This window comes from Xenopus laevis, chromosome 6L, assembly GCF_017654675.1.
Source record: "Xenopus laevis strain J_2021 chromosome 6L, Xenopus_laevis_v10.1, whole genome shotgun sequence".
NCBI classification, from domain to species: Eukaryota; Metazoa; Chordata; class Amphibia; order Anura; family Pipidae; genus Xenopus; species Xenopus laevis.
In genome coordinates, this window is record NC_054381.1 from 55,571,017 (window position 1) to 55,598,692 (window position 27,676).

Consider the following 27,676-nt stretch of genomic DNA (forward strand, 5'->3'; position numbering starts at 1 on the left):
CACAAATTGTAAAATGATGTTCTATAGTATCAGAGATTTGGTCTAGGTATAGCATTGCTGTGCATATGTCCCCGTATAATGTTACTGCACATTGTGGGTATTAGAATGGGACGAGTGTGACTAAAGTATAATAATTTACAAAAACTGCATTACATAAACTACACGTTGCCCATATTTAAGGCCAGAAGTAGGGGTAGGCAGAAGAGGCATGTGCCTAGGGCACAGTGGTGGGGGACACTAGGCACTTACCTCTACAATCACTTACCCCTAGTCATGACCCTTGTCCTCTCTTGCCGGCAATGTGCTCTTGTGCGTGCGCGTGCCTGTGGTTGTACATGTGTGCAGGGGGTGCGAGGGGGCTGGCTGGCTTGGCCTGGCCCTGCCTATATTACCATTGTCAATTTTCTGTGCTGTCCTGGTATCAACGTTTAGGATTTCTAGAGTCCAGCTTCTTTCATCTTTCACACAGAATCTTCCTTTCCATTGTAAAGGGCTCCAGGGGTTCTTTACCTGAAGAAACCTTAAAGACAAAAGCAGACAACATAACCAAAAAAGTAAGAATTAAGAAAATAGAGCCCTGCAGGATATAGTTAATTACAATACACCTAACTAGACCAGAAAGTGTCCAGGCCTGCCTGGTTCAGGATAATGCATGTGGGATCACAATTTTGAAGACACATTTCCAGCTACTGCCCAGTATTAACCTGGGGCCCCCTCTGATAAACTAAACTATAAATCGAATTTTTTAGAATCCCCGATAGTTTTACCACCTGCATTCCATATTGGTTGTCCAGAGTAAATGCGTATATATGTCTAAAAACAAAACTGTATGAGTTCCCTTATGTCCAGGACAGTCTATGCATGTGTAGGAACCAAGCCTTTTTTTCTGCTTCAGTCATGACCCCTGTAGCTGTGGCAGGCCTGGAGTGGGATTTATAAAAAGACCTGTCATTTCAAGTACACAAAGGCCCAAACAGCCCACACCAACCAGATAAATAGTGACTGCCTATAGCAGGGGTCCCCAACCTTTTTTACATTTAAATATAAAAAGAGTTGGGGAGCAACACAAGCATGAAAATAGTCCCTGAGGATGCCAAATAAAGGCTGCGATTGGCTATTTGGTAGCCCCTATGTGGACTGGCAGACTACAGGAGTCTCTGTTTGGCAGTACATCTGGTTTTTATACAACCAAAACTTGCCTCCAAGTATTGAATTCAATAATAAGCACCTACTTTGAGGTTACTGGGAGCAACATCCAAGGGGTTGGTAATCATGAGCAAATTTCCAAGAGGTAAAAGCGGTTGTTCATTTACTTACACATTAAGTGATATTCTGAGACAATTTGCAAATAATTTGAAAAAATTTATTATTTGTATTTAGCTTTTTACTCAGCAGCTCTCCAGTTTGCAGTTTCAGCAATCCGGTTGCTAAGGTCCAAATTATCCTAGCAATAATTAATCTACAAGACTGGAATATGGGTAGGAGAGGGCCTGAATACAAAGATCAGCAATACAAAGTAGCAATAACTGTACATTTTGTAGCCTTACAAAGCATTTGACTTAGGGTTGCCACCTTTATGTCTGGCTAAGACCGGGCGGGGGGGCGGACCCATGACATCAGTGGGTGGGGCTATGACGCAGCGATCAGCCGATCGCCGTGTCAATCAAGGGAATCCCGCCCAGTTTTCCTTATTTGGAAAACCGGGCAGGAAGTATAGACCCGGGCAGCCCCTCAAAATACCGGGCTGTCCGGGTCAAAACCGGACAGGTGGCAACCCTAATTTGACTACATGCTAAATAATTATTTTTCACATTATTTGTTAATTTTACTTTTACATTTTTTTAATAAAAAAGCATATTTCTCATGCAGTGAACAACTCTGGAGTAAAACATCACTGGTGATGTTACCCATAGCAACCAATCAGCAAATAGATTTCAACAGTGATCCACGAGTTAGAAAACAAAAATTTGATTGGTTGCTATGGGCAACATCACTGATAATGTTTTTCTCCAGTGTTTTACACAGCATGCTATAAAGGCCCCCTTAGTGTTTTCTTTGCCAGAAGATAAACACCTGAAGAGAAAGCACTCCATATCTACAGGCAGTGACATCCATGGCACCCCCCTGCCCTATGTTTTGTAGGTGTGCATCTTCAAACCAATATTTCTTCTACTATAAACATGACAACTACAAAGTCATAATTATTGGTCCCTCCACTCTCCAGAACAAGTCTGCAGCAATTTATTATCCTTTGAATAGGGCCCTAAAAATCCCATCAGATGAGGAGTGCATCACCACATTGATGTGGTACTTGTCCAGCAGGCCTCTGTAGTCCCCAGTGTATGATCTGATTCCCAGGGCCAATAAACAGATCAGCCTCATTAGGTGCTCCATGTAGATGGCCAAATCAGTGCTCAGATCTGTTAGTTTGGCAACCTTGACAAATGAGTCGATCTGGAAGTGTATGGCCAGCTTTAGAGCAGGGCAGATTTATCAATGACTCCGAACATAAATGTATTGTTTGCAACCAAAAAAATTAGGTTAGGATAAGGAATTCAAATATATACAGTATACAACTGTACAAAAACGTTTATAAAGACTGTGTGTGAAACAGATTTAGTAAAAGTCTACTACAGTGGCATAAATAGATATTACTGGGCCCCACAGCTTTTTCAGGCCCCCACAATGCCCAGAGGTTGACCTTTGTATAAGAATTAGGGCCTCATCGGGCCCTTATACCTCTTTGGCCCCCTGCAGCCGCAGGGTCTGCTTCCTGTGTAGTTATGCCCCTAGTCCACAACAATTCACCTTATGTGCCGATAGACTTCTATCTAACTAAAACTCAGGGATTCTGCTCAGCAGGGACACAGATATCAACTATTGTATCAATTTAGAACAGTTTACAGAGTCGGCGACCCCCCCACCCGCTGCTTTAGAAGATGAAAAATTACACTTTACACTTCAATATCATAAAAACTGTCACGCATAGAAAATAGAAAGTGAATGGAAAAAGTCTCTATTTCTGGTTAACTATCTGAAACCAACTGAACTGAAAAAAACTGAACAACCCCTTTAAGTCTGCTAAAAATCTAAAATTTAAACTTTAAATAAACCCAATAGAGTGGTTTTGCCACCAATATGAATTCATGCAAATTAGTTACCATCAAGTATAATCTACTATTATTAGAGAAAATGGAAATATTTTATTTTTTTAAAAATTTGCATTATTTGCTTAAAATGATAATTCAGAGGTTTCTGAATATTGTGAATGGAATGTAAAAATGTGGTTAAAAAGTTCCTTTGCGTTTGGTGCCCTGTACAAGGCAATCCGCCTCCCTTTAGCTTCTGTACATTAAACAAACTGGAAATTTGAATATTCTTGTATTTGAAAGTACAGGTAAGGGTTTTGTTATCTGAAAACCCGTTATGCAGACAGCTTTTGAAGGCCATCTCCCATAGATTCCATTTTCATTAAATAATTAAAATTTTAAAAATGACTTTTTTTTGTATTAATAAAAGAGTACCTTGTAATTGTAAACTAAGAGATAATGAATCAATTTTGGAGGCAAGACAATCCTACTGGATTTAATAATATTTAAAGTATATTTAGTAGACAGGTCATGGAGGTCCAAATTACGGAAAGGCTCCTTATCCCTAAAACCCAAGGTTCCATACCTGTACATTATTCCCTATACTGTAACACAGTAGTGATATCAAATCTGCAACATTATATTATAACATTATTTAAAGCACATATTATTTACAGGACATTTGAATATTACTCAGACATTATAACCAACATTACTTCTAGCTATATTAAAAATGAAATAAATAAATATAAAAGTTAGGCAGCAAAAATTTAACTTTTTTAAAAAAAAAAATGGGGAAAAATGAGATTTCTTAAAAACTGCAATTGTGGCAAAACATGAAAATGAATAAATCTTCCCCATAATTTATAACTTATTCAGACCCACAACACCTCTGCCTACACAAAAGTCTTTTTATTTTTACTACACACACAGGATTATATGTGTGCACAAATATGATTACAAGAATACTTCTAGCCAGAATAAGGGTCATAAGTTATATTGTTCAATAGAGTACATAGATCAAAAGACTTGATTATGAGCAGGTAAATCATGCGCTTTTACCCTTAGAGGTCAGACAAGGTAAACGTCATAATGCTACGGGGACTTATCAGTCTTCCTGTGTTTGATGTGGAACACTAAGGGGCAGATGTATCAAGGGTCGAATATCGAGGGTTAATTAACCCTCGATATTCGACTGCCGAATTAAAATCCTTCGTCTTCGAATATCGAAATCGAAGGATTTTGCGTAATTCGTTCGATCGAACGATTCGAAGGATTTTAATCGATCGATCGAAGGATTATCCTTCGATCAGAAAAATGTTAGCAAGCCTATGGGGACCTTCCCCATAGGCTAACATTGGCCTCGGTAGGTTTTAGGTGGCGAACTAGGGGGTCGAAGAAATTTTTAAAGAGACAGTACTTCGACTATCGAATGGTCGAACAATTTTTAGTTCGATTCGAAGTCGAAGATAGTAGTCGAAGTAACCAAAAAAAACATTTGAAATTCGAACTATTTTTCCTCTATTCCTTCACTCGAACTTAGTGAATGGGCCCCTAAGTGAATGTGATACTGGGGGTGGTTTCTGTTGATTCACCTGTCATTCCTGCTGAAGACTGAGGATACCTAGGCAATCATTTTTAGTACTCACTGCAGTGGCTTTTCACAGCCTTAAATATTGCAGGCACTTGGATTTTTGATGGTTAAATTCTACAAATGTACATTCAGAATGAAATGACAAAAAAAAAGGAATATCTGATGAGATTATACACTGAGCTGCTTTTATAAAATAAAAATACGACTATTTTTCTGTAGAGAGCATCCAGCACACAATTTATCGTATAATGAACAGTACCAATAGAGCTGAGAAAAATATATTCCACTTACTGTAGCTCCAGGAGTGAATCTGCCATGTTAACATAAAAACACAGGCAATGGAACAGACCATTAACATTGTGATTGTTTTTGCCATGAGCTTATGATGTAGTTTACTGGACACATTACGTTCTTACAGTCTGTTTTAGACTATTATAAAATTGAAATATTTAGTTTTTTACTCAGCAGCTCTCCAGTTTGCAGTTTCAGCAATCCGGTTGCTAGGGTCCAAATTATCCTAGCAATAATTAATTTACAAGACTGGAATATGGTTAGGAGAGGGCCTGATTAGAAAGATCAGCAATACAAAGTAGCAATAACTATACATTTTGCAGCCTTACAAAGCACTTGATTTTAGATGTGATCTATGACCCCCAGGGCCAGGCCAATCCGTCCGGCAGCCCTAGGTAACCAAGCGGCCACCACCCTCCTCACCAGTGGGCACGTGTAAACATGCACGTGCCGTAAACTGTTTTGCTTAATCTTCTCCGATCCAGCCAGCACAGCAAAAATATATATTTTTTAAAGAAACCAATAACTTAAAAAGCCCCACGGGCCCCTATAGCCTAGGTAAGCCTATGCATTAATTATTGACCTGTAGGAGATAAGATCCTCTGAATTGGAAGCTTTGAGGATATTTTTCAAGGTTTCCAATTTTTTTTTTATAAAAGCTGATAATTTTAGGAAAGCATTGAAACTTGGTAATTTAGGAGTAGAAAGACATATTTACACATTTTAGATTAGTCATATATTTTATTCCAAAAATGTCCAGTTTCCTAAGGGTAACCTACTGTTAGTTTTATATTTCTGAAGTCTGCAAATTCTCTTGGCCTTTACTAAAGTACTGCTGTTGCTTTTTGACATATACAAGTCAGAACTTTCCACAAAACGACATCTTTTTTATAGACGCATTTGGGAGTCATGGGACAAATTGTATACAATTGTATTTTCATGCATAAAATAAATGGTTTCTGATAGGTGGTTATATTAAGTCAAATATTTTTGACTTTTCCATTTTTTAGACATTAAGAATAGATTGCTATAAATTTGTAATTACACAAAAGTACAAAAAAAACCTCCCAAATCCTCTGGTAGTGAAAGGGTTAAAACGACTGCACGACTCGCCGAATAGGAAAGCAAAGAACACTAGAAATTCCACAGAACTTGCCATTTTTACAATATCCCAATTTGGAAACAAACATCATGCCAAGGACAGCAGCAAAACACAGAAACTGGCGCAGCTCGTCTGTCAATACAGTCCATTTTAGGATGAACTCAGGAAAAACGTATGTGCTACAGGCTCTCTCCCTCTGTCACAATTCCCACCTCCCCAACGTTAGCATTTAGTCATGTATCTGCCCTATTCCATTGGATCTTACCCCCTCCATGATCTCTACATCTAAGTCTGGTGTCAGGCTTCCTTCAACTTACTTGCAGCATCCAGTATTCCTGCCCTCATTGGCATCTAAACTATATGACTCAGATTCCCCGCCCTAGCAGCTCTCAGCCAATCGCCTTCCAGCAGAGGGTGGGAACATTTATGTAATCCAATGAGCAAGCAGTATTCCATTATTGCTGTTTCAGACGAGCCAATCAAACTGACTGCCCTCTATCGATTCTGATTGGCTGTAGCCATGGTGGGGCGGGACTTTCTGTCAACAGGGAAAGCAAAAACGGCTTATGAAGGGGAAAACATATCGTGCAGGAGAAATGACATGGAGGAGCCTGCAGATGTCTATACCTCAGGTAGGATTAAAGACACCTGTCCCCAGGACATACAAGTAACTTAGAAGGAGGGATAGAGGAGGGTGCATGAAGCATATGGGAGGGATGATAGAGGTGGGCGGGGTTAGGGGCGGTGCCGCAGGGCAGAGAGTAGAAATAAGGGATGACACAGGGAGCGAGGGAATAATCAGTGTGAATAATTGAATGTTAACATTGGGGAGAGCTAACCTTAGGGAGGCAGATGTTTTGCAGGTGAAATGAGTGTTACTGGAAGCTGTCCCCACAGGGACACTGACTGTACTGCCTTATACACGTGACACATGGGAGACATGGGGGTGGAGTTCTCAGGACTTTCTAGTTCTTGCCAAGGGGAGTACGTAAAACAGCAAATGAATTGCTGAGGCAGCTGGGAGTTGTAGTTAACAAGTGCTGCTTAGTGAAGGAGTAACTTAGGGACAGCGGCTTGAAAACCAGTGAAAGGGGCGGCGCTGCGTTATGCAAAGCCACACCCCCTGTTTTCTATTGGCCCGCGGAGCCAGCAGCTGACATAGAACTTGTCTGACAAACTTGCCGAGCCAGGTATGCTGATGGGAAAATAGATGAACAATTTTGAAGGCAGTTTTGTGTTTCAGGGACCAGGGTACAGTACAGCTGTGTTACATTTGTACATGTGATGATATCCTTACATATTGCTATTGCTCTCCCTGCTTTGTACAGACGTTTAGTTGAGGGGTGTGTGTCAGGGATGGGCTCAATATGTCAGGCAAGTGGTTTCTAGTCATGTGTGAATATGATTCACTGGTATAGCTGCAAATGGGCATGGGAACCAAGGGTTAATATGGGGTGCCCTTTTTATTCAGTACAACTTTCTCTGCCCACGTGCTGTACCAGCCAATGCACACAGCCCTCTGAAGCCACACCCCCAGGAATGACAGTTAGGTCAGTTGGAAGGAGGAATCCCTCCTTTCTGAAGTCCCGCCCACAGCAATGACAGTTAGATCAGTTGGAAGGAGGAAGTCCTCCTTTCTGAAGCCACGCCCACAGCAATGACAGTTAGTTCAGTTGGAAGGAGGAATCAGGAGGATGGACTGCTGGTTGTGTGGTCTCGCTAGTATCCTGTAGCATGTACCCCAATAATGGCAGGAAGGTGAGATATTATCTTTTCATAGTTACCTGTATATTGCAGCAAGGGTTGAGAAAATATGATCATCAAGGTTATATTTTTGATTAACTAAATTGTGCCTAACTTCTGGGGTAATCTGTTCAGCAGACAGTGATGACAGTTAGTTGAAGATGGATTGCTGGTTGTGTGGTCTGACTAGTGGGCAGCAGACAGCAGCACATACCCCAATAATGGCAGGAATGAAGGCAGCGGAGGGGACGACTGAAAGGTGGTGGGTATGGAGAAAAGGGAAAGGGGAAAGGAAAAGGAGCCCAGTGGGGAAACTGAAAATTGAGAGTGAGAAAGAAAAGTAAGCAAGGTCGGGAGCAGCAGTCTGAGTACTTAGAATGGCAGGAAGGTGAGATAGAATCTTTTTATAGTTATAGCAGCAAGGGTTGACAAAATACACATAACCATCAAGGTTAACTTTTTGTTTTGCTAAATTATGCCTAATTTCTGGGCTGACCTGCCCAGCAGTGATAACAGTTATTTCAATTGGCAGGAGAAATCAGGTTTGCAGCATGTTCCCCAGCGTGGCTAAATTCTGGGTTGAGCAACAAGTAGCATGTGTCTATCTTCTATGTCTTGTTGGGAAATAATATCTGTGAGTATGTGTAGGGGTGTTGGCATTATATTTACATATTATTAATATCACTATTATTGTAGCTAGTAGCCCAGCATATAGTGATGACAGTTATTTCCGTTGGCAGGAGAAATCAGTAGGATGGGTTAATATAAGGATTTGGTGCTTTGTTAATTGATGCTATCAGTTTTGTTTGATTTTTTCTGTAATGATTAATTTTTATTATTTATTATTTTAATTCCAATAAAATTCCCAATAATGGCAGGAAGGTGAGATAGTATCTTTTTATAGTTATAGCAGCAAGGGTTGACAAAATACACATAACCATCAAGGTTAACTTTTTGTTTAACTAAATTATGCCTAATTTCTGGGCTGACCTGCCCAGCAGATAGTGATGACAGTTATTTCCGTTGGCTGGAGAAATCAGGTTTGCTGGTTTGCAGCATGTTCCCCATTGTGCATAAATTCTGGGTTGAGCAACAAGTAGCATGGACCACCTTCTGTGCCTGGTTGGGAAATAATATCTGTGCGTATATATGTAGGAGTGTTGGCATTATATTTACATAGTTATGAATATCACTATTACTGTAGCTAGTTTATAGGGATTCTATGGATCTAGCCATAGATCCATAAGGTGCTGCATGATATATATGAGAATGTCAGGGTTATTATAAAGCAGTGGTTGTGTGTTGAAGGTGGGCTTTAGAAATAGAAATGCCCTAATCTGTATATATATATATATATATATATATATATATATATATATATATATATATATAATATATATATTTATAATAACAATAAGGAAATAGTTCTGATCTACTATAAGGAAGATTTTGATTGGTTGCTACTAGAATGTGCTCTGATGCCAGTTACTCTTTTTATATTGAAAAAAAAAATATTTTTTGGGTTAATTTTTTTTTTTACCCCTACAGCTACTGCTGCTAGTAAAGGCTCGTTCATTCCAGAGGAAAGGATAACGCCTCAGACAAAATACATGGCAAGGTAAGTCAGAATTATTAAAAATGTTATCTGGCCCCAAAGCAGCAGTGGCAGCTCACTCAGAAATTGTTATTTTAGGTACTTACACACTAGGGCCCACAGCACATTTTGTTTGCAGCTGAGGCAGAGGGCAGTGCCCCTTCTCCACTTGTGACTACTCCTTACTGCTCCTTATACTAATCATCAGCTAGGTCTGTATTGAAACGCATACAGAACAGTGACAGACAGATCTCAGTGCTCAAGCTTTCAAGCTAGTGTTTTGGTTGGGTGCTCCTGTCACTGTTCCATCTCATCTGTGTTCAATTACAGGCTTGTCATTAGTATTAGGCGCAGTGACAGGTAGAGAGGAGCATTCTGTCTGCCAGTGTTCTGCCCTGAGAGCAAATACCAAAGGCCTCAGTGCTGTACTGGCATTTAGGTGCCATTTCCAGTGGGTGCCTGCCATGAGGCAAGGAGAGAACCTTGTCTTAGACCGCATTGCCCCGCAAGTTAACAGAGGCGACAAAAAGCCAAATTTCAAAAAAACGTAATGCGCTCTGTGCCCCAACGATGGAATCCCACGGATTCACTCTTTATTCACTTGCTGGCATTTTCATGTGCATATTCATTAAATGTTTAAAACAAAGATTATTTGATAATGCTGGCATAGGTAAATGGAGAGCAGGGAAGTTCCTTTCTGGTAAATTGTGGTGAATTCTATTAGCCTCTAAATCAAAAAACAACACATTATGTATTTATTGAAGAGTAAATAGATTTAAAATCTTAATATTTAATATCCTAAAAATTGTATGTGTGAACACAGAACTAGTGATGTGAGGCAACTTTATTTTAATGCATTTAATGCTTTATTAATCTTTTTCTCTATTTATCTCTATATTGCTAGAGATGTATATACAAATCTGGTAAAGTGTGAGTGCTTACGATAAATGGTGATACTGCTTTTTTGAGAGAGAATTTAAAATGTCAAATATATTGATTTATTTCTGTTTAGGCTGTGGAGTAATGCCAATGCATATATTTTTATATATTGTACCACTTTATTTTGTCTTAATATTAGAATATTTGAGGGCATGTTTATGTATGGCAGCAACGGCTATGCATACCCCCCACCCCCAGGATTTATGCAAAATCATTCTTGCTCAGTAAAGTTTTTTTGTAGTGGTGGTAGCAAGTTTATGATAGGTGTTCAGTTGTTATGATGTAGTTGTTTTTAGTGTTTTTTTTATGCTGTGGCTGTTGGTATGTATTATTCTCTACTTATGGAGCATTACAGCCATAGCAGTGTAGTAACTCGCAGCCTAAATTTGTCAGCCTTTATCGGATTGTTTACGAGTCAATTTAGACCCTTGGAGGACAATAGTTGCTGAACTGTGATAGTCTGCTAGCTGCACCCTGTTTTGATTTGCAGTTCTCATCTCTGTTGATGTAATACAGTTTATCTTGCAGTGTTTATGCATCTTGTTGAGATGTTTTAAAAGTTTGTAGTAGTTTTTAAGTTGTAGCATGCAGGCCTATGATGTGTATGCTTGTATAGGCTTAGCTCAAGACCATGGCATATGGCAGGTAGGGGTGGCATTGGAGGGATTAGTGACCGTAAAAGACTGATGTATGCTTATATTACTACAGAATGCAGCAGCGTCTGTGCTGAAAAAATGGCTAATATGAATTAGGCATTTGTCGTTTGATGTTCTTGGTCTAGTTCAGGGGCCAGCAACCGTTTACTATCAAAAGCATTTGCTGGCACACAGGTTGCCTCCCTGCTCCTTCTTTGCTCTAAGATCTTCATGGAGCAATGCCAAAGGGACCAGCTGCACAATTTATTTTCATTGATGACTTGGAATTAGTGCTGTGATTGGTTCTACAGCCTCTTTAGTTTGCACAAAAATGTACCAATATTGTCATTATTGTGATTGGATTTAGCTTCTTGATATTTCTGTGACCATGGCGTATGCTTTTTTACTTAAATTTATTGCATTTCATGTTTTGCTTAATTTTTTTGGTCTGACTTGAAATAATTTGCGCTCTGGTCTACATCCACATATCTTTTTTTTGCACATGACCAAAAATGTTGAATATTGTTGCTTTTGTATTGGATTTTACTCTCTTGCAATTTCTGTCTTCATGGGTATGCTTTTGCTAAAAAGTTTATGCTTTCATGTTTTTCTTTATTTTTTGTTACTTGATAATGTTGCGCTTGGATCTACAGCCACCATTTTTTGACATGACCAAAAATGTTAGAATATTGTGTTTTGTTGGATTTATTCTCTTGCAATTTTCTGTTTCATGGGTAGCTTTTTTGCAAAAGGTTTATTGTATTTTCATGTTTTCTTAGTTTTGTCCAGTTTATTTGCTTCAGATAATGTATTGTAGAGTTATGGTCCGCTTAAGAATGGTCCAATGCAGAGGGTGTCGTAGAGGTTCTGTTATTTCTTTATGTTCTGTGGTGGTATTGAAAATTGATGCGATGTGGACTTAGGCAGCTAACAGGCATTTCTGCCTTATTACTAACCAACATACGGGTAGGTTGCCACTTTTCTGGATTTACCAGGTTTTGGAGTGGCTGCCCGGAGTGAAAGTGCCTTTCCGGATTTCCAAATCCGGACGGAATTGAAGTGAATGACATGGTGAATCAGGCAATCGCGTAGAATCGACATGTCAACAGCCCGCCCTTTACGTTATTCTTGGCCGCCCCCCAACATCCCTCCCTGCCCTCTACATTTATCCGGGCGTTTGTCCCCAACGTCATCCGGCCCACACCCCGAACTTCACCAGTGCCCACGCCCCCTGCCAGAGTTCCCCCAAGGGAGAAGGTTGGCACCCTACATCAGGGCAGATAGTCGATGGCCTCGTGGGGGCATGTGTGCCTGGGGCATTTGCTTGGCACACCGGTTGCTCCCTGGCCCTTTCATCCTTGCCTAGGATCATCGCTGACATTTTTTCACTTGTGACTTGGAATACTGTATCGTTTGCCGTCTACATCCACATATTTTTTGCACATGACCAAAAATGTACAGTTATTGTATGTGGATTATCTCTTGTCAATTTCTGTTTCATTGGGCATGTTATTGCTTATCATGTTCTTATTTTTTTCTCCAGTTTATTGCTTTTAATATGTATGTAGAATTATGGTCTCTTAAGAATGCGTCTAAATGCAGAGGGTGTCTTTTTGGGTTTTCTGTAATTTCTTTATGCTCTGTGGTGGCATTGAAACTTGATGCATGTGGACCTTGGGCAAAACAGGCATTTTATGCTATTATAAAACCACATACGGGTGGGTTTCCACCTTCTGGTTTCACCCGCACAGCCCAGTATCTTGAGAGGGGCTTCCCAGTGAAAAGCGCCTTTCCAGATCCAAGTCAGACAGGACATTGAAGTAATGACATGGTGATCAGGCAATCACTGATCGAACGTCACGGCCCACCCTTGACGTCATCTGGCCGCCCCAAAAATCTATAATGTTGGTGTTTGCAACTTTCTACCATTAAGCCCAAACTGAATGAATCATGCTTCCCCATTCCCATCTGTCCAGGCATAAGGCTCTTACAGACGAGTGTTATTTACCTGCGCTCCCCTGCATTCCGTCTTTCTGCGTTCAAGCCGCAGGGAGCCGCAGAATAGACGCATTACATTTTACAATGGCTGTACTCACCACCAGGCGCGAACGCCAGGGAAAAATGCAGCATGCTTGCATCTCAACCTGCGTTCGGCTCCTACACGCGCCTGTCTGAGTACAGCCCCATAGTGGAAAAAATGAACGCGTGCTATTCTGCCGCTCCCCCTGCGAGCTGAAGCAGAAAAACGAATGCAGGCCGAGCGCAGGTAAAAACGCTCGTCTGTTTAAGAGCCCTTATGCTGACAGATGGGAAAATGGGGAAACATGAATTCATCACAGTTGGGCTTATGTAAGGAAAAGCTGCCCATAAAATAAGAATTTAATAGAACTACCTAGTTTTTTTTATGTAGATATGAATGTATCCACAAAACTGAGAGCAACCATCATTATACATTCGCCTCCGCTTGCACCATTTCTCTGCCCCTTTAGGCTGGCCGGACTCAACATTAACCCCTCCCTCGCCTTGTTAAACTGAAGTGAACAGAATTGCTGCAACTGTTATAGGGAGAAGGAAAGGTTTAAAAACCAATGGGGGGCATCCCCCTAGCGAATTCTATTGCTTATCGCTACAATGGTTAGGCTGCCATTCCTATTCTTCCAAACTTGCCCACATTCCTCACAGCCCAACTAAGTCCTTATCTTGGCAAAAGAAGAAATCCTCTGCACTCGCCCCCATAGTCTTATATAATAACGACATTGAGAGTTTTTCTGTTTTAACTACACAATTGCTCATCCCCGGATAATGCCAAACATCAGGATGGATCTTACATGAACTGACCACCATTATTAAAGCAGCATTCTTGTTCAGTTTGTCGGGGTTCCTATTGCTACAAGGTGATATATAGATACTACACACTATATACAGCTCTTTAAAAAAAAAAACACTATGCACGGTGCTTTGAAAAAATAATGTTTTATAGCACTATCCTTTGAAAAACAAGATTCAAAGTAACAAGTTACATTCGGCGCTGTCTGTGGTACCCAACTCCCTTGAAGATTCTGATTGCTACAAGACTGTGAGCCGTACTGGAGATGCACAATGTCACATCCAGCGCGAAATTGCAGGGATCTTTCATGCCTCTTTGAACTGGAATCTGCTTTGCCAAATCTTTGTCACTTGGAAGCAACGGATTAATTTTTCCCCCCGGGGGGGTTTTTTTTTTTTTTTTTTTTCAACCTGGGGAGTTGGGTTCACCTTAATGGCTAATGCGGTGTTGAAGTCTAAAAAGAAGTGGGGTTCCCTCCTGCGGCAGGCAGGAAATGTCAGTAGTTATAATTGTTATAGACACCAGCCGCGGATATTCTCCAGTTCAATGTAGCAGAAAACCACACCTGAAGATGAGACATGAAAATAACAATAAATAACCTCAAAAATAATGACTGTATTATATGGTGGGTTTTTAACCCTTAAAAAAGCATTTAAAGGATAACCTATTTTAACTTTAATAGTTGCTAACATTCATGATTTCCTACATCAGTGTTTGATTTATTAGTGTACTAGTGGCTCAGTCTTACACAGGATCATAGCTTGGCAGGAGCACACTGTACACTAGTACAGGTATGGGGACCTGTTATCCAGAATGCTCGGGGACCTGGAGTTTTCTGGATAACACATCTTTCCATTAATTTGGATCTCCGTACCCTGTACTTAGAAAATCATTTAAACATTAAACACAGTAGGATTGTTTTGCCCCCATTAAGGATTACTTGTATATTAGTTAGGAGCAAGTACATGGTACCGTTTTATTATTACAGAGAAAAAGGAAGTCATTTATAAAAAATAAAATGTTTATCAAAGAGTAAATTTAGAGGTCGCCACAGTCCTCTAGAGTGAAATTCTGCCACTTTCCATTAATTTCTATGGGATTTTGAAAGGCGTATTTATCAAAGGATGAACTTTCCCATACAAATTAATTTGGCGGAATTTCACTCTAGAGGACTGTGACGATCTCTAACTTAATTTTTTCATAAATATGTCCCCTATGGGAGACAGTCTCTGTAATTTGGAGCTTTTTGCATAACGGGTCCCATACATGTAAGCCCCACCTTTCTGCACATGTCTGCAAGAGGACAGATACCTGGGAAGAGAATTGGAGGGGGAACGTGGGTGCTGCCTCCTTGGCAGTAAAAAGTGCAATACTGGCCCTGGTGTTATATTAACGTTCCACATGCTGTGCATATAAATTAATTTTGCACTTGACAATGAAACTTTTAATAATTCCATATTGAAGGTATTTTATAAGCAGCAGATAATACATTTACAGTTCTCTAAATGATAAAAAGGGTGACTTTCACAAGATCCACACAGAGGATGGGGTGCCTTGGCCCAGAAGCTGTATCTTGGGGAGACATGACTCAGCACATGATATCACAGTGATAAAGCAGCAGGGAATCACTAAATACGGCCCAACACTTTACTGCTCAGACTCAAATGCTTTTGGCCTGTATGGCTTAATCACAGACTGTTTTCAAGCCACACTTTCTTTGATGCACTTGCTGAGAGTTAGGGAATACCCTCGGGTAGATATACTGAGCAGATGCCCAAATGGTATGAAGCCGTCACTTAAGTCTCAGGAATCATTTCATGAAGCAAATAATGGAAATAAAATGTACATCCAGTTCCATGGGATTCCAGAGAAAGAACTCGAGGTCTGGTTGGATCAATCGTACCAATTGGGCAGGTCCTCACAAACACACGAGTTCCCATTACAGACGGGCACTGGGCAGGTGTCTGTTTCAGCCGACCTCTAGTCCATGTTCATGCAACCTCTCCATTCCCTTCCAGCTCTCTCCCCTTCTGCTTTTTGCCATCCCTCTCCCCTTCGGCTTTTTCCCTCCCCTTTGGCGATCTCCGCTGCCCTCCCTCTCCCTTCCGGAGCTCACCCCTTTGGCTTTTCCCCTCCCCTCTGGCAATCTCCCCTCCGTCGCTCACATGAGCATGGAGGGGAGCGTGGTGGCCGGCTGGGTATCCTAGGGCGCCCAGTCGGCTTGGCCCGGCAGTGGCCAGACACTTGCATTTAATTTCAGATATTACTGACCATTGTGGTGCAACCATCTCACTATATGTGTGGGATTGTAAGGCTCTGCCCATACAAAGCTAAAACAACTCATTAGCTGATTTATTGTGGGTGTTGTGTCTCTCATATTCCTCAGGCCATGTTTTTAGGCAACAAGGTAGCAATGTCCCCTGGTGTGTTGATTTTATTTAATTAATGACATAAATGGAAAATGTAAGTGACAAAAGCAAAACCAATCAATGACAGTAAATAAGCACTTATCCCACAAATATCACTTGTTCTGCCATTCAAGCTGGTCTTAGAGGAGTATAAAGGACAGCCAATAAGCATTCTAGCTGAGCACTCATATCCTGACTTATCATACCAATTTAGAGGGCTGCATCATTTAAATGGTTTCAGAAGCAGGTGCACATTATTTAGTATAAAAGATAAAGCTGACGCATGTGAAGGGTGCTGAAGTATATATTGGGTAACATCTGTACTAGGGATGCACCGAATCCACTATTTTGGATTCGGCCAAACCCCCGAATCCTTTGTGAAAGATTCGGCGGAATACCGAACCCGAATTTGCATATGCAAATTAGGGGTGGGAAGGGGATTTTTTTTTCTTCCTTGTTTTATGACAAATAGTCACGCAATTTCCCTCCCCACCCATAATTTGCATATGCAAATTAGGATTCGGATTCAGTTCGGCCAGGCAGAAGGATTCAGCCGAATCCGATCCTGTTGAAAAAGGCCGAATCCCGAACCGAATCCTGGATTCGGTGCATCCCTAATCTGTACATTAGGTATTGTAAGGTTCTGCTTGAAATCATGACAGGGACTGATACAGCAGTGTTTTCTTATATCTGGTACGTTCTTATGAGCTGAAGGGAACTTGACTCAATGTTAGACCCAAAGTGGGGTGCCCTATAGGTATCAAGTATCCAACTGATTGGAATTATTTGCATATATAAAGGGGGGAAGGATTGGTGTTACCTGTAATCACCGCTGCTCTTTTTCTGGAAACCAGAGGGCCCAGGGTCTCCTGTAGTCAACACTGTAATGACTTCAAAGCCAACACTGTACTGCCTGTATGAGAGAAGCACACAATATTCACTGCAAAAAAGCTATTTACTTACATAAATGCCAGGGCCTATTTTAATTCTCAGTCCAGACCTGCTGCTAAGGCTACGCGATCCCTGATTGCACAGTGTTGGGGGGGCCACATTATTATTAATTTCATGATGGAAGCTGAGGGCCGGTGTAAATTTGAAAGTGGGCTGCAATTGGCCCCAGGGCCCGTCTTTGGACATACCTTGGTTAGGGGCAACTGCAGGAGGCTATGGAGCTTAGAGCCACAGGCAATAAAGAGTTGCTGCCAGTCAGCTGTCGGACACATGGGGGACCTTGTATTTGCCACCTGCCATAGCTCCCTGGCACCCCCAGCTTGCTACTTCTGAATGTGACACAAATCTCCGTCCCTCTTATATTTAGTGCTAGGGAATGCAGAGCTATACAGAGAGAGAGCAGCAACTCTTGCACTTCATTCTAGGAGAGGAGAGATTGCTTTCAGCTTTGCACCTGCACCAATTTCATAGATATGAGCGGACACTGCATTAACCATTTAATAGACACCTTTGAAAACAATATATAAGGCTCCTTTATTAAAGAAAAGCTCCTCAAAGTTGCATTGAAAGGCTGCAGCTGCTTAAAAACACAGAGCTGCATTTGCAGTGCAACTACATCAGAGCAATGGGACTGCAGAACTTCAGGGCTTGCTCACAGTGTTTGTGGCTTGTGTGGAAGGACTGACGGCCACACTGAGAATTGCAGCAACCAACCAAGGTAAAAAAGTACAAAGGATATGTACTACGGCTTTAAATAAAGGGAAACTGTACCCTATTTCTAACCCTTTCTAAATGGGCACCTATGTCTGTTTGAAATCACTGAGATAATCTATGATGTGAAATCTGTAATCTAAAATGCTGTACAAATGAAAATAACTGGGATTATTATATTCAGATTCTTCTCTTTTTCACTTTAGAAGCATGTCCTCATGGAACATGGGTGGGGGGATCCACAATGTTTTATATACATTATATACAGTTTATATACAAGATTTAGCTGGACTTCTTATTAAACACTGGCCATCATGCTGTGCAAGCCATACGACTGGGATGTTCAACCTGAAGGCCTCTCGCTTTGGCCTCATCCACATTTGTATTTTTTATGCCCATTCAGTTGGAAATTGCATCTATTTGTATTGAAGGCAGATTCACTTTCTGGCACAGTTATACCATTGCACCTCCAAATTTAATACAAGTTGACAGAGTTCTTGTTCTTGAGATGGTGGGAGGTGTAGTTCAGATACAGCTGGATGGATGTCCTTGTTATTTTGTGCAATGAAATGTCCATTTCTCCATGCTGTACTGTACATGAAACATGTAGTTTTAATGCAGGTTATTGCCTTATTGAGTCTACAAAGTAACCCGGGCAGTAGCACATACAATTGGTATTTGTGTATGTGATGTAATAATGCAGTTACATGTGGCAGCTAGCTGAGGGGACTGGGATTGGTGGTGCACCCAGTCACAAGACATGAACACAGGAATAATTCTCTTCTCCTCTCTCACTTTGGTTACACGGTACTTGTTTTAATGCTATAAATCATTTGCCTCAAACCTTTGTGTAGGGAGTGATTTGCTTGAATGCGCGGCCCCTATTGTACATTGTGTGACACTCTATTAAAGGCACACTGTCATTAGAATAAATGCTTCTCTTCTGGGGTGCTGGAAACATTGGATCATGGTGAAGGTTCTATGCTCTAGGGCAGTGATCCCCAACCAGTGGCTCACAGGCAACCTGTTGTTCTCTGATCCCTTGGATGGTACTGGCCTCAAAGCAGGTGCTTATTTTTCAATTTTTTGCTTGAAGTTTTAGATAAAAATCACATGTACTGAAACATAGTGGCTCCTATAGGCTGCCAGTCCACAAAGAGGCTATGAAATACCCAATCACAGCCCTTATTTTGCACCCTCATGGAATTTTTTTTCATGCCGGTTTTGCTCCCCACGGGTAAAAAGGTTGGGGATCCCTGGTCTGGGGATTCTAAAAGGTGTCAACTAGACGGCATGAGGTTCTTGGTTTCTCTATCTATGGGGCAAATTCACTAAACTGAGGACTTGCGCTAATGCAGGCTTCGCCACACTTTTGCCAGGCGAAGTTACGCTAGCGATGCCGTATTTGCATACGGCGCCAAGTTAAAGTACAATGGATGTATATGTAGCAGCAAATACATTACACTACACAAGCCTGGGAAAGCTTCATAAGATAAAATAGAGTTGTTATTTTGCCCTATACATGTGCCCACTATATAGTTTAGGTGCCATATGTTAGGAAATGTAGGGGGAAAGGAGGGTACCCCCAAAAAAATTTACGATCTTTTTCAGCCCATCACCCTTAAGACGCCAGCGTTTTTTGGGACTTAGAAAAAATGTCAACTTTTTTTTGAAGCAATCCCTATCTACTCTATTGCACTTCACCTGATCTGAGGTGGCGAAGGCAAGTCTGGCGCAAGAGGTAATGTTCAGTAAACGGACTGGGGGTCCTGGGCCCACTGGGACTGTTACCTCGGGGGCCCCCCCCATCAACATTTTGTACTGGTAGCATTAATAAAACAACAATCTGCCTATCAAGTAAAATCCATGACTAATCGAGCACATCTAAAATGATTTGGTCCCAAACAATGGGCAAAATGGGATACAACAGGGCACCCTGAATGGTAATATATATAATAAGATAGGTATAAAAAAAGATATGAGCTAATCCAGTCACACCACCTCTGATCAAGTGCCCAATGATGCAAAACTCATCAGGAGGGTGTGGTTAACAAGGGGTATGCCGACAGAAAGAGGACACTGCCATGTGATATGCTGACATTTTTTTTAAACTAATAAAACACTATAAGTGATTAACTGCCTGTGACGAATCTGACGCGTTTCATGAAACGGCAAAAAATTCACGAAACGCATTGAAATTAATGAGTGTCAAAATAATTATATTGCACGTTAATTTTGCCCCGAGCGACAGTTTTTATACGCGTGACTATTTGGTCCAAATACATTAAAGTCAGTGGGTGTACAAATATTTTTTTTTTGAGGATTTGGATTCGGTTTGGTATTCGGCCGAATCTTTCACCAAGGATTTGGGGATTTGGCCGAATTCCAAATAGTGGATTCGGTGCATCCCTAGTCTCTTGAGAGCTATTAATTAGGGATGCAACGAATCCACTATTTGGGATTCGGCCAAATACCGAACCTAATCCTAATTTTCTTATGCAAATTACGGTCAGGAAAGGAAAAAGTGGAAAAATAAATCTTCTTTTGTGATGAAAAGTCATGTGATTTCCCTACCCGCCCCTAATTTACATATGTAAATTCGGATTTGGTTCGGCTAGGCAGAAGGATTTGGCCGAATCCGAATCCTGCTGAAAAAGGCAGAATCCTGGCCGAATCCCGAACTGAATCCTGGATTCGGTGCATCCCTAATATTAATGCTTTCATTTTGTAAAAGTTGCCAACCGATACCTTTCTAAATGGTGATTTACTAGTAAAATACCTCAACTGATCACAGTGAGCTTGTTGTAACATGGAATAAGTTCTTTCACCCCATAATCATTTATGTTGTTATTGTCTAGTTCCAAAGCAATCTTTTTGTGGTACAGGTATGGGATCCGTTATCTGGAAACCCATTATCCAGAGAGTTCAGAATTACAGAAAGGCCGTTTCTATTATAATAAATTAATCCAAATTTTTAAAAATGATTTCCTTTTTCTCTGAAATAAAAAACAGTAACTTGTACTTGATCCAAACTGAGATATAATTAATCCTTATTGGAAGCAAAACCAGCCTATTTGGTTTATTTAATGTTTACATGATTTTCTAGTAGACTTAAGGCATGAAGAACCAAATTAGGGAAAGATCCGTTATCCGGAAAACCCCAGGTCCCGAGCATTCTGGATAACAGGTCCCATACATGTACTGATTTAGCACAAATGAGATGGCACCACAATCAGATGACGATGCTCCACAGAAACTTAGCTTGATATAGTCGGTGCATATTCCTTTGGCTGCTAGTTTTCCCACTTTCTCACTCTGTGTTTTACAAATGCACCGTGCCATTCAAATAAAGTGAGTTAATGCATGAACACGGTTATATTCCAGAAATGGGGATCGAGGTAGGCTTTTTGGGTGGGATTTAACACTGGTAAAGTTAGTGCTTTTCTTTTGATCTTGATTAGTGCAATAATAAGAACACACTTAAGAAAGGGCCTTTGCAGCCTGAAACATGTTGTGTGGACAAAAATAAAAGCACAATAGCAGACAATTTCTGCCCAAGTGTATGATTCCTAACCGCTTTGACTTATCGATACAATACTTGGATGCCTAGGACAGAGTATCCGGGAACCACTACACTGACAACATTTGCCTCAAACTGCAGCTGACTGTGAGTAATTACACAAGTTGACCCCCTCTTTGTAATTGAGGCCAAAGAATTTTTCAAGTAAAGGGTACTGCCAAAAAGAGGCCCATACTACTTAGTTGGCCGCTTGGGGGTGCAAATTTCTAACAAATGCTAAATAAAACTTGCCACTGATCGACTAACAAGCTTGTTACACTGAAACAAGCACCTGATTAACACAAACCCAGCCCATTCCCCATTACCTATACGAGCCCCATGGTTGTCCCACGTGGGTCATGGGCACCACCATCTTGGATGCGATGCCCCTGGAGACGGGCGCTCCTGACATTCTGCTGCTGTCCCTTCATATTTTCCCAAGGAATTGTGCTTAAAGGAAATATCTATGCAATCATGAATTTATTGTATCTGTCTGCATATGCTGTAATGTGTCTTCACTACACAGAATAACATTAACTGGCCATGCAGTTAGCCAGTCCCAAGTGACACCATAACACACCTCATAGAATGCTGGGTAATAGCCTCTTTATAATGGGAAATGGCGACAGGCTGGGAAGGATTTCGATTTTCTGGAGGTTATAACGTGCTTCTGAACAACTTGGGGGAAAGAAATCAAAAGTAAAATAAATATACATGTAGCTCTTCACATTTCCATTAGACAAATCCATATGAAAGTACAAGTATGGGATCAGTTATCCAGAAAGCTCCAAACTACAGTGCAAAGACCCCGGCAAAAGCATATATTTTTTGTAAATTACACATTCTGAAGAATCCAAAAAGCTACACTAAAGGCAGTGGTTTTTATGACATTTCTGAAGATCACCTAAAAATATTGCAATTTGCCACATTTATCCCACATAATTTCTTACATACAATTGGAAAACACTCTAAATATTGACGCCAAGGATCTACTGAATATTTTGATGCCCAATATACATAGATATACCAAAGTAGGTGGCATGTGCGGACACCAAATGAAAATATTAACTAGTAGTTTAAATGCACTACATCACACATAACTGATTTATGAAGAATTATGTTACTTTATTAGTTCCATTAAAATTTGTTAGCTTTGGTACAGTGCATGACAATCACCACTGACGCGGTTCATGCCCTATGGCACTTCCTCAGAGTATAAATGCACTAACCAGGCAGGTCAAACCTTCCAGTGCATCGACAGTTCCAGCCTGATTACACTTACAGTATTAAAATAACATGTTAACAACCACGCTATTCACTCACACAAAAAAATGACTACATTTTAGATTGCATTTAGTACATTCCTGCTTTATGTGTTTATTTGACTGTTATGAGGATACTGTATCTCTGGATACACACAAAGTACTTTGTATATAGGATATTCTGGGATGGGCAGGGGCTCACCAGGGTTGTGCTTTCAAGGGCCCTAGTCCACCTCCCCCATCCCCCTGTCCCCTTCACCATCACCCCGTACCCTTTTCTACCTCCTCCTCAACTTTCCACTTGAAAGTCTGGGGAGTGAGACTCGGGTCCAGGAGCAGGTACTGGCCCTGTGGGGCCTACTGGGTTTTTCCCAGTGTTCCACAGGCCCAGAGTACAATTATTTTGTCTAGCTTGAATTCTCTCATTTTCAATTTCTGTATAATGAATATTACTATATCTGTTACATACCTGTGTATGCAGGTGGATTCTTCAAAAGACTTTGGTTTCCACTCAAGTAGATCCCACTCGTAGATCTTCCCATGTTATCCAGAAAATACCTGCAATTGCAAAAAGCAGTCAATTTGTGGTTTGCTTATGGAGGTCGATAGCACAAATTGTAAAATGATGTTCTATAGTATCAGAGATTTGGTCTAGGTATAGAATTGCTGTGCATATGTTCCCGTATAATGTTACTGCACAGTGTGGGTATTAGAATGGGACGAGTGTGACTAAAGTATAATAAATTACAAAAACTGCATTACATAAACTACACGTTGCCCATATTTAAGGCCAGAAGTAGGGGTAGGCAGAAGAGGCATGTGCCTAGGGCACAGTGGTGGGGGACACTAGGCACTTACCTCTACAATCACTTACCCCTAGTCATGACCCTTGTCCTCTCTTGCCGGCAATGTGCTCTTGTGCGTGCGCGTGCCTGTGGTTGTACATGTGTGCAGGGGGTGCGAGGGGGCTGGCTGGCTTGGCTCGACCCTGCCTATATTACCATTGTCAATTTTCTGTGCTGTCCTGGTATCAACGTTTAGGATTTCTAGAGTCCAGCTTCTTTCATCTTTCACACAGAATCTTCCTTTCCATTGTAAATGGCTCCAGGGGTTCTTTACCTGAAGAAACCTTAAAGACAAAAGCAGACAACATAACCAAAAAAGTAAGAATTAAGAAAATAGAGCCCTGCAGGATATAGTTAATTACAATACAAACTACAATACACCTAACTAGACCAGAAAGGGTCCAGGCCTGCCTGGTTCAGGATAATGCATGTGGGATCACAATTTTGAAGACACATTTCCAGCTACTGCCCAGTATTAACCTGGGGCCCCCTCTGATAAACTAAACTATAAATCGAATTTTTTAGGATCCCCGATAGTTTTACCACCTGCATTCCATATTGGTTGTCCAGAGTAAATGCGTATATATGTCTAAAAACAAAACTGTATGAATTCCCTTATGTCCAGTACAGTCTATGCATGTGTAGGAACCAAGCCTTTTTTTCTGCTTCAGTCATGACCCCTGTAGCTGTGGAGGGCCTGGAGTGGGATTTATAAAAAGACCTGTCATTTCAAGTACACAGAGGCCCAAACAGCCCACACCAACCAGATAAATAGTGACTGCCTATAGCAGCGGTCCCCAACCTTTTTTTACATTTAAATATAAAAAGAGTTGGGGAGCAACACAAGCATGAAAATAGTCCCTGGGGATGCCAAATAAAGGCTGCGATTGGCTATTTGGTGGCCCCTATGTGGACTGGCAGACTACAGGAGGCTCTGTTTGGCAGTACATCTGGTTTTTATACAACCAAAACTTGCCTCCAAGTATGGAATTCAGTAATAAGCACCTACTTTGAGGTTACTGGGAGCAACATCCAAGGGGTTGGTAATCATGAGCAAATTTCCAAGAGGTAAAAGCGGTTGTTCATTTACTTACACATTAAGTGATATTCTGAGACAATTTGCAAATAATTAAAAAAAATTATTATTTGTATTTAGCTTTTTACTCAGCAGCTCTCCAGTTTGCAGTTTCAGCAATCCGGTTGTTAAGGTCCAAATTATCCTAGCAATAATTAATCTACAAGACTGGAATATGGGTAGGAGAGGGCCTGAATACAAAGATCAGCAATACAAAGTAGCAATAACTGTACATTTTGTAGCCTTACAAAGCATTTGACTTAGGGTTGCCACCTTTATGTCTGGCTAAGACCGGGCGGGGGGTCGGACCCATGACATCAGTGGGTGGGGCTATGACGCAGCGATCAGCCGATCGCCGTGTCAATCAAGGGAATCCCGCCCAGTTTTCCTTATTTGGAAAACCGGGCAGGAAGTATAGACCCGGGCAGCCCCTCAAAATACCGGGCTGTCCGGGTCAAAACCGGACAGGTGGCAACCCTAATTTGACTACATGCTAAATAATTATTTTTCACATTATTTGTTAATTTTACTTTTACATTTTTTTAATAAAAAAGCATATTTCTCATGCAGTGAACAACTCTGGAGTAAAACATCACTGGTGATGTTACCCATAGCAACCAATCAGCAAATAGATTTCAACAGTGATCCACGAGTTAGAAAACAAAAATTTGATTGGTTGCTATGGGCAACATCACTGATAATGTTTTTCTCCAGTGTTTTACACAGCATGCTATAAAGGCCCCCTTAGTGTTTTCTTTGCCAGAAGATAAACACCTGAAGAGAAAGCACTCCATATCTACAGGCAGTGACATCCATGGCACCCCCCTGCCCTATGTTTTGTAGGTGTGCATCTTCAAACCAATATTTCTTCTACTATAAACATGACAACTACAAAGTCATAATTATTGGTCCCTCCACTCTCCAGAACAAGTCTGCAGCAATTTATTATCCTTTGAATAGGGCCCTAAAAATCCCATCAGATGAGGAGTGCATCACCATATTGATGTGGTACTTGTCCAGCAGGCCTCTGTAGTCCCCAGTGTATGATCTGATTCCCAGGGCCAATAAACAGATCAGCCTCATTAGGTGCTCCATGTAGATGGCCAAATCAGTGCTCAGATCTGTTAGTTTGGCAACCTTGACAAATGAGTCGATCTGGAAGTGTATGGCCAGCTTTAGAGCAGGGCAGATTTATCAATGACTCCGAACATAAATGTATTGTTTGCAACCAAAAAAATTAGGTTAGGATAAGGAATTCAAATATATACAGTATACAACTGTACAAAAACGTTTATAAAGACTGTGTGTGAAACAGATTTAGTAAAAGTCTACTACAGTGGCATAAATAGATATTACTGGGCCCCACAGCTTTTTCAGGCCCCCACAATGCCCAGAGGTTGACCTTTGTATAAGAATTAGGGCCTCATCGGGCCCTTATACCTCTTTGGCCCCCTGCAGCCGCAGGGTCTGCTTCCTGTGTAGTTATGCCCCTAGTCCACAACAATTCACCTTATGTGCCGATAGACTTCTATCTAACTAAAACTCAGGGATTCTGCTCAGCAGGGACACAGATATCAACTATTGTATCAATTTAGAACAGTTTACAGAGTCGGCGACCCCCCCACCCGCTGCTTTAGAAGATGAAAAATTACACTTTACACTTCAATATCATAAAAACTGTCACGCATAGAAAATAGAAAGTGAATGGAAAAAGTCTCTATTTCTGGTTAACTATCTGAAACCAACTGAACTGAAAAAAACTGAACAACCCCTTTAAGTCTGCTAAAAATCTAAAATTTAAACTTTAAATAAACCCAATAGAGTGGTTTTGCCACCAATATGAATTCATGCAAATTAGTTACCATCAAGTATAATCTACTATTATTAGAGAAAATGGAAATATTTTATTTTTTTTAAAAATTTGCATTATTTGCTTAAAATGATAATTCAGAGGTTTCTGAATATTGTGAATGGAATGTAAAAATGTGGTTAAAAAGTTCCTTTGCGTTTGGTGCCCTGTACAAGGCAATCCGCCTCCCTTTAGCTTCTGTACATTAAACAAACTGGAAATTTGAATATTCTTGTATTTGAAAGTACAGGTAAGGGTTTTGTTATCTGAAAACCCGTTATGCAGACAGCTTTTGAAGGCCATCTCCCATAGATTCCATTTTCATTAAATAATTAAAATTTTAAAAATGACTTTTTTTTGTATTAATAAAAGAGTACCTTGTAATTGTAAACTAAGAGATAATGAATCAATTTTGGAGGCAAGACAATCCTACTGGATTTAATAATATTTAAAGTATATTTAGTAGACAGGTCATGGAGGTCCAAATTACGGAAAGGCTCCTTATCCCTAAAACCCAAGGTTCCATACCTGTACATTATTCCCTATACTGTAACACAGTAGTGATATCAAATCTGCAACATTATATTATAACATTATTTAAAGCACATATTATTTACAGGACATTTGAATATTACTCAGACATTATAACCAACATTACTTCTAGCTATATTAAAAATGAAATAAATAAATATAAAAGTTAGGCAGCAAAAATTTAACTTTTTTAAAAAAAAAAATGGGGAAAAATGAGATTTCTTAAAAACTGCAATTGTGGCAAAACATGAAAATGAATAAATCTTCCCCATAATTTATAACTTATTCAGACCCACAACACCTCTGCCTACACAAAAGTCTTTTTATTTTTACTACACACACAGGATTATATGTGTGCACAAATATGATTACAAGAATACTTCTAGCCAGAATAAGGGTCATAAGTTATATTGTTCAATAGAGTACATAGATCAAAAGACTTGATTATGAGCAGGTAAATCATGCGCTTTTACCCTTAGAGGTCAGACAAGGTAAACGTCATAATGCTACGGGGACTTATCAGTCTTCCTGTGTTTGATGTGGAACACTAAGGGGCAGATGTATCAAGGGTCGAATATCGAGGGTTAATTAACCCTCGATATTCGACTGCCGAATTAAAATCCTTCGTCTTCGAATATCGAAATCGAAGGATTTTGCGTAATTCGTTCGAT

The 27,676-nt window shown here is 40.5% G+C and overlaps 1 long non-coding RNA gene across 3 annotated transcripts in view; it reads right to left on the minus strand.

The window, feature by feature from the left end:
* Nucleotides 1-23,716, minus strand: part of LOC121394623 — a 32,820-nt gene extending 9,104 nt beyond the window's left edge. The window contains exons 1-2 of one of the 3 annotated variants that reach the window (XR_005961849.1): nucleotides 23,580-23,716; nucleotides 23,175-23,263 (exon numbers count right to left, since the gene is read on the minus strand). This is a non-coding gene — a long non-coding RNA (uncharacterized LOC121394623). Of the gene's footprint in view, nucleotides 1-265; nucleotides 521-6,341; nucleotides 6,548-23,174; nucleotides 23,264-23,579 lie in introns of those variants that run through there. The other 2 variants (XR_005961848.1, XR_005961847.1) reach the window with 2 other exon arrangements.
* Nucleotides 23,717-27,676: the final 3,960 nt, after the last annotated feature.